General features: G+C 42.9%; 1 protein-coding gene across 4 annotated transcripts in view; it reads left to right on the top strand.

Annotated features, from left to right (window-relative positions):
* Positions 1-1,425: 1,425 nt before the first annotated feature.
* SYTL4 (synaptotagmin like 4) overlaps positions 1,426-11,425 on the top strand; it is a 63,344-nt gene continuing 53,344 nt past the window's right edge. For 2 of the 4 annotated variants that reach the window (XR_001177038.2, XM_013048188.2), the window contains exon 1: positions 1,426-1,733. The gene's annotated coding sequence lies outside the window, so the exon portion shown is untranslated. The remainder of the gene's footprint in view (positions 1,734-11,425) is intronic. The other 2 variants (XM_004777174.3, XM_004777173.3) reach the window with 2 other exon arrangements.

Genomic DNA, 11,425 nt, shown 5'->3' with positions numbered 1-11,425 from the left:
AGTATTTTATTATCCTAAGTAATACTAGGATTAACATAGTTGTACAAAAAGTTCATGTACTTCTGTTTTCCTTAGGATGCATTCATTCACATGTTATGTAAATACGAGTGAGGGTCTTCTATGTGTCATATACTATGCTAGGTGTCAAGTTTCTGCCTTGGGTGGCATGCTATTATTTATTGAGATAGGAAACACTGGAGGAGGAGCAAATTTAAGAGAAAACATTGTATGTTCAGCTTTGGATGTGTTGAATTTGAGGTGCCTGCAAGACATCTGAATGGAGATGTCAAGAACATAGAACTCAGTGAAGAGGTCTGGATAAAGTTATAAAATTACAGTTGTGGCCATACATATTTAAAGCCAGGTGACTGAAAGAGATCATTTAGGGAGAAAATATGCAGTCTAGATCTGAGAATGTCTGATGTTCAGAGGTTAGATAGCAGAAGTGGAGTCTACAAAGTGATTCTGAGGAGAGGGCAAAAGGATAGGAGGAAAAGCAAGAGTATAGCATTATAAATGCGACGGGAAGACTTTCAAGTAGGAGGAAATAGTTAACAGTATTAAATATAGGGAAGATGTCAAGCAAGATAGTGATTAAAAATGTTCCATTTATTTATTTTATTTATTTACATAGATTTATTGACATGGAGGTCATTCATTGGTTGGGTATTTAATTGAGCACAGTTTCTGTGGAGTGTTGGAGAAGAAAGCCAAATTGGTGAGTGAGAGAAGAGAACAGAGATTGCAAATGTACCTGCAAAGTACATTTTCAATAAATTTGTCCATAAAAAGAGGAGCTGGAGAAGTACCTAGTGTGTAGGGAGGATTTTTTTTTTTTAAGATGGTAGACTTGGGTATGTTTAATTGAGCATGGTTAATAGCTGATGAGAAGGGAAAGAGAGAGAGGGAGGAGGGAGAGAGGGGGACAGGAATCTACAATTACTGGATAGATAGAAATATTTTAAAGCCTAATGATATATATTGCTCACATGCCTTCTAAAAGGGTTTTTAAGCAGCACGCACTCCTAGGGCAATTATGAAAGAGCTCTGTTTTTGGTACCTACTGTTTTCGTCAAATATGATAAAAACAAACAAAAACTTTGCCAAAGAATCTCATTATTGCTCTAATTTGCTCTTACTTCATTACTACTGAGTTGAATGTTTTAAACGTGTGTGTGTGTGTGAATTAAATCTATGTCCTTTGCCCCAAAACGTTTCTATTTTAGACACTTTTACTTGCCTGAAAGTTAAAGGATCAGAAATGTATCATATTTTATCTTCCCAAATCATATGGTCTAGAGTCTTCATCTTATAAGTACACGACAGTTTGACAACTTTTGGCTCAGCTAAACGGAAGAGGCAGGAGATTATCATCTGAGTGACCACAGATGGAAGTGAAAAGGGGGCCATGTCCAGTCTTGGACCCCTATCCTCAGCCCTTAGGCTCCCTTTCCTAATCCGGAGGGCATCCCTCCAGTGACTTAAGTCTTTGGCTCTCAGACCACCCTTTCGGTGGCGCGGCCCCCTACTAAGGGGCCCAGAGAGCTGTGCGGCCCCTTTAAGAGTCCAGCTCCTCCCCGCTCCAGGGAAAGTTGCAGCTTTTTCCGCCTCCCGGGAGGGTGAGTAGGGCCGGCCGCCCGGGCAGGATTACTGCCTTCTTGGAGCCGGAGACCCTCCCTTGAATCCGGCACTGGGACGTCTCACCCTCTCGCGGCACCTGTTGCAGGTGACAGGTATGTGCGCGGCCAGCGGCCGCCCCTTCGCCCTCGGTCCCGGGCTCCCTCGGGCCCCTAGCCCCTTTTCTCTGCCTAAGCGCCCCCCACCCCTATCTCAGGGACCCGCGCCCTTCTCTACCCCTCTATCCACTCTCCCAGTCTTTCCTTCTTTGTAGCTGAACCGCCCGTCCCTTCTCCCTTGTCTGCTCTCCGGACCGCACCCCCGACGCTTTGACTCCAGTCTGCTTGGGACGGTCCCTCCCGGCCAGTTTGCGTTCCTTCGGGCCTCTTCTGGCCCCTTCCCTGGCCCATCAGTCGCTAACGGGGGCTGTACCCCTTTGGGCTGTGCCTCCTCTGGGTCTCGCCTCACACGGAGTGGGTGGGCTTTTCCCGCCAGCCCCAGCTGGAGCCCCTCCGGAGCTGGCCCTGGGGCGGGTGGGGTCGAGCTCCTAGCGGGAACTGCACCCTCAAAGACGTCGAGTCACCTTTGCGGTGGTTCCTTTCTCAGCGCTTGGCCGTCGCGCCCGGTCTCAGCCTCGCACTGCTTCCGGACCTCGGACCTCGCGGGGTCAGCTTCTCTGGCCTTGTAGGTCCGCCTGAGGTAAAGGCTGGAGGCCGGTTGGCTGTGAATCCTGCCTCAGTGGACTCCCACTGCGCCTGGGCTGAGGACCCACGGGTGTGCTCTGGAGTTGAACTGCTTTCTCTTAACACCCTTCAAGCAGGCGTCAGAGGTTTGCTCGTGGAAGAGGGTCTCCAGAGCCCTCAGAGGGGGCACAGAATGCTCTAATCCCCAGTGATGGTTTGTAAGGGGCCAGAAAACATGTTCCTCCAGACCCCCAAAGTTGAATGTGATTTTTTTCTGGAGGTGAAAACATTTGGTTATAATTCTGGTGAACGAACAGGTGATCTGTTTTTCATTAACTGAGATTTTCTTCTCCCAGTAAGTATCCTGCTTCTTCAGGACCAGAGGAGCTAGCATTCCGGAATATTGTTTTTGGCAAGGTTGACCCTAGACCTTGTGCATTTGAGTCTGCACAGCATCCTGGACCTCCTATTTCTAACTGGCTTCTTTTCTGTTCTTTAAGCTCCCCACCCTGACTCCTCATAAACCTTTTGATATTAAAGTGTTAATAACCTAATGTGTTTACTTCACTGAGCTGTGGAGAGAAAGATGTTTAATGCAACAGATTTGAGGCCCCACCAATGAAGTTTGGGTTTTTTTTTTTTTTTTTGTAGTTGTAGGTTTTGGATTTTTTGTTGTTGTTTTGTTGTTGTTGTTGTTGTTTTAGCACCTGCTGGAAATCCAAGTAGAAAAAGATCACCAATTTGGCTTGTGAGACTTCTTCTAGCAGGGACTGAACATTTCTGGTGCCACAATTTTAGGTCAGAGCGGTGAAATGGAGCTTGGAGGCCTATTCCGGGATAATTGGTCAGTGAGTGTATGTGGCATTCTGGTTGATGCTCTCTGAGCTCTCCCTCTTAAGGCTACTAATAATGGTGGTTAGGATCTGTTGAGCCATGCACAATGCTAAGTCCTTCACGTAGTCAACGCATATAATCCTCATGATAACTCTGTGGTACACACTACAGTTATAACCATATTGTGATGGAAAGGAAACTCAGAGGTTAAGCGCCTTGCCCCAAATCACCCAACTGATGAGGGGCCTAACTGGGCAGAGCTTGTGTTCCCATCCCTTGTCCCACCACTTCTGCTGTCTTAGATTTTAGGAACACTAAATAAATAGCTCACAGGGGAGGATTAAGTGGTTAAAAATTTGCCTTCCAAGCTGAAACGTGAGTTTTGGTCCTTGACTTGATTTCAGATGTGCTGTAGACTTGGGACCACTGACCTCACTGATGTCTTACCCTTTTCACCACTTCACTTCTTAACAGGGGGCCAGTTGGCACATTACTACCATAAGCACACAGCCCTGAGTGTACCTGGCTGAATGAAGCCTCCGGGGCTTTTAGCTTGGTAGTAACTGTCCTGAAGTTAGAGGGTAACCCTGGATTCTAGGGATGTGTGTCTGACTCAACTTACTCCTTTCCTGCGGGCTAGGGAAGAGATGAGGGTGTGGTAAGTGATAAGGATTTCCCAACAGCCCACCCAGAGAGCCTGAGGGTGAGTGTGTGCTTGTTTTATCCTGGGGTGGAGTACCTTCTGCACCCACAGCACCAGAGAGAAAATGTTTTTACTCTATCCCATCTGTAGGCCTTTGATCCAAATGTTTCTTTTTCCTGAAAAGCTAGCTTGCCTCCCAAACCCACTCTCCTGCTGTTCATTCCTATTCACCTCTCAAGAATTAGCTTTCAGGTCCTCTCCTTTGGTACAACCTTACTGAACACACAGTTCCTTCCCTGGAGCCAAATTACCAGTTATCCTGTCCTAAAGCACTTTGTTTACACCTCAGGAACACCCTGAACATCTCTCTTAGTTGTTTTTCTACCTGGAAGGTTGTAACCTCTTTTAAGGGCAAGGTCAGGATCTTGGAGCTCGATTTCTCTTAAGTACAAGAGATTAATAAATATTCATGCTAGGCCGGAGATACCAGGCCTTTAAAGGCCCGAGGGCTGGTGGTGGTAGAATTGAAGTCCACCAAACAGCTTCCTGAGGCACTTGAGATCGGACAGCTAGGAGTTTGTACTTAAATGTCACTTCATAGAGGCCTCTCCCTAACCACAGTATTTAAACTTGCAACCTCATCCCTGAACATTCTATATGCCACTTCCCTACCTTATTACTGTAATGTAACATATTGTGTGTGTGTGTGTGTGTGTGTGGTTTTTTTTTTTAATTTTTCTTTCTTCTTGCCTGTCCCTTCCATCTCCTTCCATAATATATGTTCCATGTGGGCAGGGATTTATGTTCTATTTACTGGTAACAGAGCCCAGCACCCATAACAGAGCCTGGCACATCATGGGTGCTTAACTAATATTTGTGAAATGAATCAATGAGTGCCATTACTGTTCTAGGAATTGGAACTCTTTTGTGCTCTCCTGGACCTAAAAGGAAGTATCCTAGTCTGTCACCTTACCACAGGCTCAGTTCCCATACAGCTTTCCTTCTGCTGAGTTTTGCTTTGAGACTACGTTCCTGATGACAACTTTGACCTAGTTGGAAGTATTTCCTCTCTCTCTCTCTCTCTCTTTTTAAAGCACGAGTCTCTGAATGGAAACTTCTAAAGTGAAAATGGAGAGCGGCGGGGCTTCTTGTTGGTAGGAAGGGGGATTTTCACTGAGAGGAGAGGATGTGGATTGTCAGACGTCTTCAGGCTTATCAGGCATTTGGCAGGCTCAGTAAGCTAGAGAAAGTTCCTGTGTCCTGAGGAAATGAACAGCCAAAAAGAATTTAAGGTGGCACAAATTTGTCTTTTGGCCTCATGTTTCCCTTAGGTTTTTAGGCATGAGGTGGTTACTGGATTATAAGCTTTGTGGAAAAGCCACTGTTGAGTGCTGTGTGTCTAGTACTTGACTAGTTTAGTTTTATACTAGGAGAATTCTGCAGTGTGAGGAAACCACTATGGAACAAAAAAGAAAAAAGGTATAATTGTGTTTAAATGTGGTTTGAAATAGTCAGAAAGAAAAAAAGGGGGGGGGCGTGGCATCTGGGTGGCTTATTTGGTTGACTGTCTGCCTTTTGCTCAGGTCATGATCCTGGAGTCCCAGGATCCAGCTGCATTGGGCTCCCTGCCCAGTGGGGAGTTTGCTTCTCCTCTGCCCCTCACCCCACTTGTGTTGTCTCTCAACTAAATAAATAAAATCTTAAAAAGAAAGGGGGAAAAAAGAAAGGAAAAAGGGGCACCTGGGTGGTTCAGTGGGTTAAAGCCTCTGCCTTCAGCTCAGGTCATGATCCCAGGGTTCTGGGATCAAGCCTGGCACAGGGCTCTCTGCTCAGAGGGGAACCTGCTCCCCCAACGCCCACCCACCTCTTTCTGCCTGTCTCTGCCTACTTGTGATCTCTGTCTGTCAAATAAATAAATAAAATCTTAAAAAAAAAAAAAAGGAAAAAACCCTAGAATTCCTTAAAAGACAAGCTTGGAAGAAGTTGGGCCCTTAAAATGGTGGTATATGTGGGATTTTCTGTCATTTGATGTATGTTAACTTCTTTAAAACTCAAGTTTGTATTAAAAAAACTTCTGCTCAGCCTCCTCTTCTACTAAATTTATCTCCTCAACCTCTGAACATTGGAGTGACCTAGGGGTCAGTCCATGTACTTTTTTCCATCCAGAATCCTAGAAGCACTCTTCCAGTCCCATGGCTTTAAATTTAAATAAATAAATACCATCTATCTATACAGTCATCACTCCCACATTTATGTGTCTGACCCAAGCCTTTCTTCTAAGCTTCAGCCTCATACATCCAATGGCCTATTTGATAGCTCTACTTGGATGTATGTCCAATAGATAATCAAATGTGACATGGCCAAAACAGGACTCCCAATTCTTCTCAGATTCCCAGCACTTTCCCTCAGCCTTCTCTATCTCAGGAAAATGGCACCGTCGTCCATTCAGTTGCTCAAGCTGAGAACCTAGGGTCACCCTTGATTCCTCCCCTTCTCTCACCTCCGCATATCCAATTCATCAGCAAGTCCTATTGACCTGATCTTCCAACTGTGTCATATATTATGTTGCACATCTCCATCTCCTCTGCCTGTTACCCTAGTCCAAGCAACACAAGGCTGCAAATAAAGATCTTTGCAGAGGGCCCACAATGGATGTAGATATAGATGCACCCACACAAATATTTCTGTAGGATAGCTTTGTAGCAGAATTATTGGGTCAAAGGATATTTACATTAAAAAATGTGAACAGGCTTCACCAGAGTGACCTTCAGGAAGGTTTACAAGGTTTACACTCTCACCACAGAGTGCTTTTCTGCATGCCCTTGCTGAGGGTGGACAGTCTTTCTAATTTTTGCCCATCTGATAGGTGAAAAATAGTGTCTAACTAGTTTAATTTGCGGTCCTTTTATTACTAGTAAGGCTGAATATTTTTTCATGTGTGTTGGCTCTTTGCATTTTTCCTGAGACTTGTTCCATAAGACCCTTTGCACATTTTTCTTTTGGGTTATATATTTAATTTGTTTGTAAGAATACTGTGTTTATTAGGGATATTTATTCATTGCCTGTTACATAGTGCAAGTTTTTTGCTCTTGTCATATGTCATAACTTTGTTCATGCTTCTAATCAGATAAAACACACTATAAAACATTTTGAAAAACATGTTCATTAGATTTGGCAATTAGGAGGTCAATGACGACATCAGTGCAGCAGGAGAGAAGGCAGATTGTAGAGGACTGGGGAGTAAGCATGGAGAAGGCCTGATAAGGAACATGATATATACACTTCGAGGAGGCTGGGCTACAGTGGGAAGGAAAGGGCATTTCCTGTAGACAGTTGGGTACAAGGAACAAGGCCATCTTGTTAATTTTGTTTAGTTTTAAATATAGGACATGAGCCCATTTATATGGAGATGGCATAGAACTTGATGGTACATAGTTGCTGAGGAAGTAGAAGGGTGCGGGCTCCAGAGTGAAAGAGGTAAAAAGACTGGTCTTAGAGTAAGGGAGGTAACTCTTCCACTGAGACGGGAGAGAAAGGGGCAGGACTGATGATGCTGAGGAGAAGGAAGGAACTGTGGAAGGACAAGATTGTGAGGAAGGTCCCACCTGATGTAAGGGCTGAGGAACTGGGATAGCATTTGAGAGGGATAAAAAGAGGAGCTTTTTAGAGACCTGTCATCCAGATTGCCACATCACAGCGAGCCAAAAAAGGCTTGGATAACTTGAATTTGTCTCCACCGCAAGTCACAGAATCCTGTTTCCATTCTCTCCAGCAGCACTCATCAGTCCAGATGTAGAAACAGAGTGTAGATGATCTAGTTCGGGGATTTTTCTGGGTAGCCATGACAGAAATATAAGAGGGCAGGAGATTGGACAGTGCTGGTGGAATAGTTGAAATGGTGGAACCCTGTCAGAAATATAAGAGGGCAGGAGATTGGACAGTGCTGGTGGAATAGTTGAAATGGTGGAACCCTGTGGAACCTGTATCTGTGACTAATTCTACTTTGAACTTGAGCAATTCTTAAGAGATGGAAAGTTCTTGTGGCATCTTGTACTGTTTGTTGTTTGTAGCTCTGTTAATTCAGGCATCAGAATAGCTTTAATATCAGTGTCCTTAAACTATGGTTTGCAACTTACCAGAAAACGTGGGATGATTTACTGAGGGGCTATAATGTACCAGTTTCTAGGGGAAGTACTTGAGATATAGTGGAGAGGAAGACCATGGCCTTTTCTTCATGGAGCTTACTTCAGCAGAAGAGGTATGTGTTAATGTATCGCATAAGTAGTGATTCCATCACAATTGTGATAAGTTCAATAACTAATTTTTTGGAAATCACATTGTCACACTGCTGTCTCTAACAGGTTTTACCAATTTACATTTACCAACAAAGTAAAATCTTCCCTTTTTAAAATTGAATACTGTCTTTTAAAAATTTTGCTGAATTGACAGGCATGGATGAAAACACTTTCATTACCAGTAAGAGTGAAACTTTTTTCTTTTTTACAGCTATTGGCCATTTGATCTTCTTTCTTCAAGAATTATCTATTCATGCTCATTTTCTGTTAGCTACTTAAGTCTCTGGGTTTTTGGTAGATTTCTTTTCTGTATTTGAACCCATTAACCACCCTTCTCTCTCTCTCCTCCCTTAACTCTGGAAACTCTAAAATGTATTTTACCCAGTCTCTGTCTATTCCCTTTTGATCTTATTTGAATTTATTTCTTATCTACTTTAGAAACTTTGGTGTGAATAGGGATTTGACTACATTTTTATTACTTGACCCAGCAAAAATAATACATATGTCTTCTGTTCTCCTTCCAAATTCCATTCCCCAGAGGTAACAATATTAAATTTTTATATCTTTCTGGACATTTCCATGCCTATATAAAATATTTACTTCCTCTCATCTATCCATCTACCATCCATTAATTCTATCTGTACTTGTATGTTAAAAAATACAAATGGAATCATAATGTTTATGTATTGCAATTATTTTTACTTAATATTTTTGTCAAGCCTTCAATGTCAGTAAAAGTAGAACTATCTCTTTTTAACAGTGACATAGGTGTTTTCAAATGTGTCTGTGGAAGGAGAAGGTAAGATGGCAGACCCTAAACCTGTCTCATCCCTCAAACATAGCTAGATAATTATCAGATCATTCTGCACACCCAAGAAATCAATCAGAGGTCTGAGAGAACAAAAACTGCAGGTCTACATGTAGAAAAGTGACAGCCTTATGGAAGGTAGGAGATGCAGAGAATTGAACTGGGGGAGAGACAGCTGTGAATACAGTGATGGATTGGGAGCCTGCTTATGGAAGCTACTGCAAAGTATTATAAGCAGAAGAACACAAAATCTGAGCTTTTAGAAGTATGCTACAATGGGGGATGGGCTTGACTTAAAGGTGCTCAGGTGACAACGTGGGGAGGAATCCCAGGTGTGACACTGTGATCTGAGCATCCCCTGGGGTGCAAGAAGAATGGATAGTGCTTAACTGCTTCATTGTTCCCAGGCGGGGGAGCAGGGACCCCGGCTGAGCGCTGAACCATGGTGCTGGCTTTCTCCTCTGTTTTGCGTAAACTGTGAATTGCTACGCAGTCCTGTAACTGCTTTCCTGTAATAGGCTGGCAAATGGCAAAAACGTGGTGAAACCCTCCCCCAGAGGAACAGTGTGCGTTCATGCCATAAGAGTCCCTAATATTTGGAATTTTCAAACTGAGTCACAGGCCTGAGATGAAAAAAAGTTAAGACACAGGGAGGGTGAACGCAGGGTTCGAACGCAGGGTTCTGATGGAAATCGGGGGCACAAGAGTGATTGCTCTTCTGTGAGGGCTCACTAAAGATAGGGGGCATGAACTTTCAGCTCTAGGCCTAGAGAGCTGGGCGCCAAGATATTCATCCCACCAATCAGCGCTGAAAGCCCTCAGGGAGCAAAACAGTGCCACCTAGTGGAGGCTGGAGTTGCTTACACCAAGTCCCACCACCGCTGCACCCTGGAGGTACATTTCCCCTAGTACAGTTCCACCTGAGAATCAGTACAACAAGCCCTTCCCCAGAAGACCAGCAGGAACAACTTGCTTGCACCAAGTTTACCGATGATAGACTGCTGCAAAGCTTAAGCTCTAAGGGAAAACAGAATCTAGTTTCCTTTTTCCTTTTATTCTTTATTTTATTATTATTTCCATTTATTTTATTATTATTTTCCTTTAAAATTTTTTAAATTAATTTTATTTTTTGTTTGCTTACTTACTTAATTTATTTTGGGATCCAGATTCTTTTTAACAAGCAGGCCAAAACACACCAGGATATAGTTATTTTCCTATTCCTTATTTTTTTTCTTCTTCTTCTTCTTTTCTTTTCTGGAAAATTGAGGAAACAGAGAAATTCACTCCAAAAGAAAGACTGGGAAGCAGAACTCAGCCAGAGATTTAATTAATACCAATATAAGTAAGATGTCTGAATTAGAATTTTAAACACTGATTATAAGGATACTAGCTGGCCTTGAAAAAAGCATAGAAGACACTAGAGAATCCCTTGCTGCAGAAATAAAAGAACTAAAATCTAGTCAGGCCAAGATTAAAAATACTATACCTAAGATGCAGTCCAAAGTGGAGGCCATAAAAATGAGGACGGACTAAGTAGAGGAGCGAATCAGTGATAGAGAAGATAAAATTATGAAAAATAATGAATCTGAAAAGAAGGGGGAAAGGGGGTGCCTGGGTGGCTCAGTCGGTTAAGCATCTGCCTTAATTTCAGGTCATGATCTTGGGATCATGAGATGGAGCCCTATTTTGGGCTCCCTTCTCAGTGGGGAGTTTGCTTCTCCCTCTCCCCCCTGCTCATGCTCTCTCTCGCTATCTCTCTCTTCTCAAATCAAATAAATAATAAAATATTTATTTAAAAAAGAGGGAAAGAAAGGTAATGGATCATGAAAGTAGACTTAGAGAACTCAGCAACTTATTAAAATGTAATAACATTTGTATCATAGGAGTTCCAGAAAATGAAGAGAAAGAAAAGGGGCCAGAATGTTCATTCAAAAAAAAATTATAGCTGAAAACTTCCCTAATCTGGGGAAGGACATCATAGACCTCGAAATCCAAGAAGCAGAGAGAATTCCCCTTAAATCCAACAAAAACCAGCCATTGCCAAGGCACATCATAGTCAAATTCGCAAAATACATAGACAAGGAAGGAATCCTAAAAGCTGCAAGGGAAAAAAAGTCCTTAACCTACAAGGAAAGACAGATCAAGCTCACAGAAGATCTGTCCACAGAAACTTAGCAAACCAGACAGAAGTGCAGAAAATATTCAGTGTGCTAAATGGGAAAAATAGGTAGCCAAGAATTCTTACCCACCAAGGCTGTCATTCAGAATAGAAGGAGAGATAGAGTTTCCCAGACAAACAAAAACTAAAGAAGTTTGTGACCACTAAACCATCCCTGCAAGAAATTTTAAGGGAGACTCTTTGAATGGAGGGGAAAAAAAACACCAAAAGCAGCAAAGACTAGAAAGGACCAGAGAACATCATCAGAGAGACCAACTTTACAGGTAACACAATGACACTAAATTTATATGTTTCAGTAATCACTCTGAATGTAAGTGGACAAGATTCTCCAATCAAATGACATAGGGTATCAAAATGGGCAAAAAG

The sequence above is a fragment of the Mustela putorius genome, unplaced genomic scaffold (assembly GCF_011764305.1).
Source record: "Mustela putorius furo isolate JIRA1106 unplaced genomic scaffold, ASM1176430v1.1 tig00000842_pilon_pilon_pilon, whole genome shotgun sequence".
NCBI classification, from domain to species: Eukaryota; Metazoa; Chordata; class Mammalia; order Carnivora; family Mustelidae; genus Mustela; species Mustela putorius.
The sequence above is the reverse complement of the archived record's forward strand: the minus strand, read 5'-3'. Positions and strand labels throughout refer to the sequence as shown.